At 36.2% G+C, this 9,641-nt stretch overlaps 1 pseudogene; it reads left to right on the top strand.

The window, feature by feature from the left end:
- Positions 1-238: 238 nt before the first annotated feature.
- LOC107530714 (large ribosomal subunit protein uL6 pseudogene) lies at positions 239-802 on the top strand (annotated as a pseudogene).
- The last annotated feature ends 8,839 nt before the right edge of the window (positions 803-9,641 follow it).

Raw genomic sequence — 9,641 nt, forward strand, 5'->3', positions numbered from 1 at the left:
TGCCTATTCACCATTATAATACAGATCTTAGTGCACTAAAGCAGGAAAAAAATAATAAAAGTATACATATTGGAAAGAAAAAAATAAAAGCATCTCTATTTGAAGATGACATGATTAGCTCCTTAGAAAATACCAAAGAATGTACCAAAAAAGCTATTAAAACTAACAAATGAATTTACAAAGGTAACATCAGAGTTAATACAAAAAATCAGTTCTACCTCTTTGGCACTACTGTGGGATGAAGACCATTCTCAGCAATCAGATTGTTGACTTTCCAGAAAATGTCAACAAGACTCTGTAGGGATGCACAGTTATTGTGAGGGACCCTGCAGAGGGACTTCAATCATATCCATGTAGAACTCAGTCTCCTTGGAAAGAAAAGGAAGAGGCTCTGGGTTGACAAATGGTGGGGAAATAGAAAGGAACTGGCTATCTTTGGCACTATCTGTAATCACGTACAGAACACGATCAAGGGTGTTACACTTGGCTTTCATTACAGGGTAAGGTCTATGTACACTCATTTCCCATCAATGTTGTTATTCAGGAGGATGGTTTTGTTGAAATCAGAAATTTCTTGGGTGAAAAATATATCCTCAGGGTTCGGAAGAGGTCAGGCATTGCTTGTTCAGTATCTCAAGCCCCGAGAGATGAGTTAATTCTTGAAGGAAATGACATTGAACTTGTATCAAATTCAGCTGCCTTGATTCAGCAAGTCACAACAGTAAAAAACAAGCACATCAGAAAATTTTTCAATGGTGCCTGTGTCTCTGAAAAAGGAAGAGTTCAGCAGACTGATGAGTAAGATTTAAGTTGTACAGTTACAGAAACAACAAGATGCTGGATAATTTCTCACACTTATTTGTGATACTTTAAAGATACAGTTTAAGTCAGGTATTGGAAAAAAAAAATCAATTCTAGTTCTATATACTAGGAATGAACATTTGGAAATTTAAACTTAAGTATGTTATAATTTTCACCAGCACTAAAAACATGGAAAATAAGAATAATTTTAACAAAATGTGTAAAATATTTGTAATTTGAAAACTGTAGAACACTGATTACAGCTACAGTATATAAGTCAAAAGAGACACATGAATGTAAAGATAAACTATGTTTATGGACTGGAAGACAATGTTGTTAAAATGTCAATATTCCCCCAAACTATTTTGTGATTCATTTAAATTCTAATTAGAATCTCAGCATGCTTTCTTTGGGTAGAGACTGATCAGCTGATTATAGTATTTATATGGAAAAGAAATAACTTAGAATAGACAAAATTTTTTGAACATCGGCAAAGTTGGAGGACCCATATGTCTTGATTTTATTCTTATTATAAAGTCACAACAATGGAGTCAATGAGGTATTGTTTTAAGGATAGACATGCAGACCAATGAACAGGATAGAGAATATAGAAATAGATCTGCACAGTTATGGTTGCTCTATTTTTTTTTATAAAGATGCCAAGGCAAATAAATGGAGTAATGATTGTCTTTTAAATACAATGCTCATCTCATTGGACATCCATATGCAAAGCAATGAATAATGACTAGTAACTCATTTCAAATAAAAAAAATTATCTCAAAATGGAAAATAAATCTGTTTTTAAGAGCTAAAGTTATAAAATTTCCAGAAGGAAATGTAGAATAAAGCCTTTGTGGCACTGGATGAGGCAAAGTTTTTTAAAGCAAGACTAAACTACAAAAGAAAATATTGAAAATTTTGATAAATTTTTTATCAAAATAAAAAACTCAATTTTCCTCTGTGAAACAAAATGTTACAAAAATGAAAAGAAATAGATTTAGAGAAAGTATTTGCAAAACGTATCTCATAAAAGACAAGTATAAAGAACTCTCACAACTCAAAATAAGAAAAAGAAAAACTGAATTAAAATGAGTAAAAGGTTTGCCCTGGGTGGGTGGCTGAGTTGGTCAGAGTGTCATCCTGTACACCAAACGGTTGCAGGGTAGGTGCCTGGTCAGGGCACACACCTAGGTTTCAGATTAGATCCCTGGTTGGGTTGCATAAGGGAAGCAACCCATCAATGTTTTTCTCTCACATAGATGTCTCTCTCTCTTCTAAAAAATAAAGATAAAAAAAATTAAAAATTTCTAAAAATGAGAAAAAGGTTTGAATAGCCACTTGAGCAAAGAAGAGATTTAGATGGCAAACAAGCACGCTAAAAGATTTTAACATGATTCAACATCATTTCAACATACTCAAAATAATTTTACATTAGAGAAATGCAAATTAGAACCACAATGAGAAATCATTACACATCTATTAGAATAACTAAAATAAAAAAATTTGATTAGTATGCAGAACACTGAGAACTATCATGCATTAGTGTTGTGAATGTAAAATAGTCAACAACTTTGGAATAATAGTTGGCAGTTTCTTATAAAGTTAATCAAACACATACCATATTTTCCATCAATTCCTTTCCTAATACTCAAGAGAAATAAAGGTCTACATAGAGGTCTGCACAAAAGTCTCTCTATAGATGTTTATAGTAGCTTCTTTCATAATTGGACAAACTAGAAATGACCCAAGTGTCCTTCAACTGATGAATATATATTCAAAATTTAGGTATATCTGTAATTGAGTATATCTTTGCAGTAAAAGGAATAAATTACTGATGCACGTAACAATATTGATGAATCTTGAATGCATTATGCTAAGTAAATAAAGCCAGACTGAAAGGCTACATAGTGTATGATCCCATTTATATGACATTTTAGAAAAGACAAAACTAGAGATAGTAAATAGATTCGTGGTTGCCAGGGCTGACCTTCCATTCTTTGTATTTTTAATCTCAGACATTGCTGTTTTTATTTCTCTTAGTTTAATTTGGGCTTTTTTATATCTTACGTGTTTCTACTTTTTGAACATAGAGAGCACAGTTTCAATAAGTATTTTAATGTCCTTGTCTATCATTTCTAATATATGCATCGATTCTGGGTTGGTTATGATTGATTTTTTTCCCTCTTAATTGCAGATTATGTTTCCAGGCTCATTTTCACAGCAGGCAATTTTTGAAATTGTGAATTTCACTCTTCCTAGTCTTAATTTTAAGCTTTGTTGGATGGGAAGCTTTGTTAGATGGCAGCGCAGGGTTTGTTCTAGGGCTAAAATTCTCCATTATGAGGCAAGACCCACTGTATCCTCTATGCAGCACCTCCTGAATCTCGAGACTTTCCATTCGGGTTGGTATGAATAGGCGCTGTCTCTAGATTCTGGGAACCCTCAGCAAGGTTACCACTAAACTTCCAGATGACTCTTTGCTCAGCCGTGGTAGTTTTCTTACACATACACATTGGTAAGTACTCAGCTGATGACACAGGAGGATCCTCTGCAGAAATCTGGAGCTAGTCACTGAGGAGCTGTCTCCTCTCCAGTACGCTACACTGGTCTCTCTCTGGATTTCTTCTCTCTGTGATATGTGGCCTAGAGCCTCTCTCAGCTCAGCAGACTGGGCAGGAAACCACAGGGCTCACCTCATTTGTTTCCTGTCTTTCAGGCATCACTGCCCATTGTCACTTGATGCCCAGTGTCTTGAAAACCATTTTTTGAACGTATTTTATCCAGTTTTCTGATTGATTAAGGTGAGAAAATAAATCTGGTCCCAGGTACTGCATCTTGGCCAGAAACAGAGTCCTACAGTATATGTTTCTGACACTGTCATGATTCCTTCTTATGTTTTATTATTGAATCAGTTGGGTTTTTCCTACATTGGTGCTTTTCAAGAAGTTGCTTGAGCAGGCCAGATGGAGGTCCATAGAGTGTTCCAGTTTTACTGCTGTTCACAATTCAAAAGTTCTCTTCCTCTCTGTTGCCAAAGAGCAGACTGCTTCATTTAACTGTAGCTTTCTCTTTATATATATATTTGGTAGCTTGCCTGTTCTCCTTTACTGAACCAAAACAGTCAAAGAGAATTCCAGTTGCTTAGCACACTTTAACCAAGTTCTTGCACTTTCTAACTTCTACAAATGTATTTTTATAGCGCTTTCAGGTATGTTGTCTTTTAGGGAAATTTCACTCTGAATTTTTACTTCAGGGTTCTTCCCCATCTACTCCCTTAACCTCAGTTGCTTTTGACAACCCCTACATGTAGTTTAGAAATAGGATGGTCCTGTCTTCATTGGAAATAGTGTTTGCACTAAAAATTCTCCTGTTGCTTTTGGGTGATTTCTACAAGGAGAAGGGAAGATGCTGATTTATGAAACTTGTTCATTCTGGAAGTCATCATTTTTTTTTTTTTTTTAAGTTGCAAACAAAATTTCTTAATATGAAGGGGATGCATATGTTAAAATAATGGTCGTGTAAAAAAGCCTTAATTGAAATAAAGACATTTATGTGATATTATAAAGAAAAATTCAAGATTATAAATGATATTTAGAGCATACACTATTTTTTGGAAAATACAGTGGTTCTATGCAAGGAAAATGAGGAAGGCTGTGCCTCAAACTGTTAACTATGGACATATTTGAATGTTGGACTTATGGGTAGTTTCAGTTTTCTTCTTTGTGGTAACCTCTTTTTAGTAATTTTTAAACAAAAAAACATGTTTTCAATGTAATATTATCTTTGCCACAAATTACAGCATGTACGCAATTCATGTAAAAACATGATAACTTAGATCGAAATATAAATCAAGCATTATATCATTACTGCCTATATCTGCCCAAGAAAATATTATTGCAAATATACACGTAAACTTACATTAGAATATTGACATTATGACATAGTTAATTTAACAATAGCAATAATTCTCAATTCTACCTATAACAGAGGTTATTTCTTTTTAAAATAATATCATCAATGAGATAATCTTATAGAGATTTAGTAGGAATGAATCTTTAATGCACATCACATTTTATTTCCTACCAAAGACTTGAAGGGAAAATCATTACATTGGGGCTTGAAAGATTAGCGTGGAGGTCGGATAATAAACTCTGTCACTCCTTTCAGAAATGTTATAGTGCTTCATTGTATAACGTATATATGAGGGTGTCTTTCATCTGCTGCAAAAATATGTATATACTACAACGCATTTACATTGTTTCTATCTACTGTCTATCTATTAAACTATTTTCTCTCAGCTGGAATGGCTGCTTGTTTAAGTTACTACTTGAGTAAAGAGCATGGAGTTCCCAGTCATTATGTTAGTTTTCTCTTTTCTAGATACAATTGTAGCTAAAATGGCATTGCACTAAAATGGCAATAGTTCAGACTTGATTTTCACCAATACTGTGACAACCTGGGAATACCCAGTTAGATAGCTTTCTTTATACGAGGCACACAAAAGAATGATGGTTCTTTGATTTGTAGCAGCATCTGTTGTTGCAGAATCTATACCGTGCACAAATTTGTCATTTTAGAGTTTTACATGTCTTCGGCTTACAGCTCATTATTGCTATTGATGGCCAGATGCCCAGAACTATGATTTTTAAATGTGTATCTCAATTTTGCCTAACGTGGTTGTTCTATGCTCAGTAGGTATCTGTGCTCTCAATTAGTGCAGACTGTAAATGTGAAGAGCACCAGTGTTGGTCATTAAACACAATCAGGATTTGGAACGAACTCATACCTGGGTTAATTTATTCATTCAAAAATCTCATACAAAATGCCCACTACATCTTAGGCACAGGGAGTACAAGGATAAATAACCTCTGTGTCAAAGCCTTCTATCCAGAGGCCATCGGAATGTATCTGTAGTCAAAGGAAGTTCATTTATTGGCTTGTTGCATTGAGGGAGACCATACATTATGGAGAAACACGGGGCTTAACAGCTGTGAAGGAGGACATTGAGAAGAACTTAGTAGGGGATTTGCGCTTGTGTTGGGTGATTTTTGAAGAAGGTTCAGGGAAGTGGAGTTTGCTCTGGACTGGGTGCCAGGGAGCAGGGTAATTATAAAACGGGGTATCTTACTGAGTCTTATCTCGAAGGCAGGAAGAATAATGTGAGGCTAAGCCTTTAACTGATAAAGCAGCAGCGGTGCTGTGTTAGCTGAGCGAGGAGGATGTTTGGTGATTGTTGCACTGTAGTCTTTGGTTTGTGTTCTGATGAGGTCAGGGAATGGTTGTTTTCGTCTCACTTTATTACAGACACAGAGCTATCTTGTCTGATCTTGGTGCTCTGTGAGGTTAGTTTCTGGAAAGGAATGTGCCACGGCTGAGCTGTGACTGCCAGCCCATCTCCCAGCAAGGCCAAGCCCCAGCTGTGGGTGTCCGGGGAGTCCTTGTCTGTCCGAGTTTCCTGCCCTTTCTCTTATCTGATTCGTTGTCTACTGAGGAAGGAAGGCCTTTAATCTGATTATTTAAATAACAACCACAGCAGCAGCAATAGCAACAATAACAATGAACATATATTAAAATTCTTATGTTCCAGGCACTGCTCTGAGCTCTTTACATGTTATTTTATTTAATTCTTATCACAACCCTATGAGGCAGATATTGCGATCATTGCCCTGCTTATAGAAATGGGAACTGAGTTATAGAGAAGGTAAGTGGTTTGCTCAATGATGCATAGCTATACGTAAAATTCAAATCTATCGGCAATCTGATTCAAGAATTCACGTTCTTACATACTGTTTTAAATTTAAATAGGTACTCCAGTGTGGTAAGTGTTAAGTGGTTTAGTGGGTACTGTTGGTCCCCCGCCCAGATTCCCTTTACTGGCCCAGCATACTCTACCCCAGCTGCTATGAGAATGGCTGCTAATGGCCCATAGCTGCCTCTTTCTTTTAAAAATTGTCACCTCACCAGGGAGATTGTGCTGCCCACTCAGGACAGCCCAGGGGTAATGATTTTGAATGATGGGTGGGATCAACCCTGTGTTGCAACCAATGCTATAGAATTCCCCAGGGTATTGGAGTGACTAGGCTCCAGCTGAGATCCAAGACCAAATCCTTGCCTGGTTTTCCCCTGCCTTACCATATTTCCTCCACTCATTCACCTTAAAGGCTATATGTGTATTTCTTCATTCCTTTTAATGATAAAGAGAAAAGGGACAGAATGATACATTGGCATTCTCATTGTTGGCATGTTCCTAGGCACCCTGGATAATATGCCAAAGTAATAACAGGTTAGATGCTATTAGAGACAGTAGAACTGTTCATTAGCAGAGAGCTCGAAGACCATGTAGCTTTCTGAAGGATCATATATAAAACCTTTAATCTTAAAATTTACAGCCGAAAAGTCCTTGATTGTATTAACGCCATTGCTTTTTGTCTGTGTTTCACTGTAATTGTGATGGATTTTCTTAAGATGTACACCTTTCATGTTCAGGTACAAATAGCCTAAGATATGATTAATACTTGACACAAAATTGGATTTTTCCCCCACATTCAGGAAAACAATCTTAAGACAGACAAGCAGCTACATTAACATTCACAAGAGAGTTACTTTTTCAAGGAATCAGCATAAAGGAAGATGTTGAAAATCTAGTGCACTGTCAAGTTTGTATGGGGGAATTAGAAAGTAGCTGCCTCAGCCTAATTCTCATGCTTCGAAACTGTACTGGTGCTATTTGGCATTAAATCTGAAAGGTAGAGCTGTGTAGGAGAGCCATGAGCTCTAGATGAGGAATAGGGCCCCCAAAGACTCCTGAGTCTGGCTCTGAAACACTCATTTAACACCTAAACCTTATATTTATAGTCAAGTGGCCCCAATATCATCTTCTTAGTAATTCTATCAAACCACTGAACAAATGAAAGCCATGAAAACAAACAACTTTAAGGAGCTTTTCCCTCTTAAATTTGATTCAAAATTAAATATAAGAAGAATAAAGTTATTTTGGAAATGATCCTAGGTCAAATGATCCTAGGATTTTAGCATTAGAAGACACTTTCGAAGGCATTTAGACCTCTGTCTCATCCAAAGGTCCAACAGATCCTCTGACATCAGTGGTTCTCAAACTTTAAGGTGGCTCAGAATCCCCTGGAGGGTTTGTTAAAACACAGGTGGCTGGGCCCCAACCCCAGAGTTCCTGACTTTGTAAACCTATAGTGGGACTGGAGAATTTGTATTTCTTACAAGTTCCCAGGTGAGACTGATAGTGCTGGTTTGGGGATCACACTTGGAGAACTTCTGCCCTAGATCACGATTTTAGTCTTTGATCACTTTACTGATCATTAATCTTTTCCTATTATTTGTGTACTCCAGTACAATGCCCATCTAAGAGCAGACATTTGGTAACTATTTGTTGAATTGAGTTAGTGATCCCTTGCCTTCTAGTGAAGGACTATTAAATTAGTAAAATGGTCTGAAGGCCTGAGAGAAAGCAATCATTCACCCAATTCAAGCTCGCATTAAGCAGGATGTTAGGACAAGGGAGGAACTTGAAAAGCATACATAGTGTTGAGCAAAAGTCTAGATACAATGGTATGATTCCATTTATACAGAGCCCCCAAAGAGGCATAACTAAACTATAGAGGCAGACGTCAGAATAATGGGTTACCTTTGAGGAGGGAGGCAGGGTTATGGTTGAGAGGGACAGGGGGAAGCTTCTGGAGTGTGGCAACATTTTGTTCTTTCACATGGGTGGTGGCTACATGAGTATTGTCTTCATGATCGATCATTCACCGAGGTGCAAAATTTTTTGTATACTTTTTCTGTATGTGGATTATACTTCATAATAAAATAGCTTTTAAAAATAAAAACAACTTGTATAAACTTCCCTTCTTACTTAGGCAGAATATTTGCTCCTAAGTATGTGTATGACCTTCAATTCTTACAAATCACATGAACCCGGGCACTATAAATATTATTTTAGGGATAAATGGTTAAGATAGCCAACTCATCTTTTTAAATTTCTTTTATTGTAACTTAAAATATCAGAGTCTATGTTTATAACTTCTTTAGCCTATACATATATATACATGCACACAATATAGTATGCATTATATGAAATATTATATCATGTATATATGTATTATATCTACATTTAAAAATATATGTTTTTATTGATTTTTAGAGAGAGAGGAAGGGAGAAAGATAGATAGAAACATCTGTGAGAGAGAAACATCAACATCCATTGGCTGCCTCCTGCAGGCCCCCTACTAGGAACAGAGTCTGCAGCCTGGGCATGTGCCCTGACTGGGAATCGAACTGGGACCTCTTGGCTCCTAGGTCAATGCTCAACAATAAGCTACACACGGCCAGGCTATATACACATTTTTTTTTTCCCATTTCTGCCACTGAAGTAATATACAAGAAGCATCATGTGTCTAAAATACTCCAAAAATAGACTCAAATGATCATTTTAGGTTTTTAAAAATTAATTCTATGATATAAATAAGAAAACAATAGTATTTTTCAACAGTTATATCCATCAACCTTATTATAGCTTCAAGTGAGATATCACATGGGAAACAACAGCAGTAAATGTGGCAAAAGAACTAGGAGACTGGCAATCTGGATAAGCAGCCATTTCCCTCTTCTCCAACACATAACATTATGAAAATGAGCATGACTAAGCAAGCATAAAGGAAGGACTGTGAATATTAGGTTATTTATCATAAAAGTCAATTTTATGGTTGCTTTTCTTAATAAAATGTTCTATAACATAATGAAATATGCATAAATACCAAATGAATGCTCTATTTCAAAGAATGTCTATAGGACATGTGGGAATAATTTAA

The sequence above is a fragment of the Miniopterus natalensis genome, chromosome 3 (assembly GCF_054644295.1).
Source record: "Miniopterus natalensis isolate mMinNat1 chromosome 3, mMinNat1.hap1, whole genome shotgun sequence".
Lineage (NCBI taxonomy): Eukaryota > Metazoa > Chordata > Mammalia > Chiroptera > Miniopteridae > Miniopterus > Miniopterus natalensis.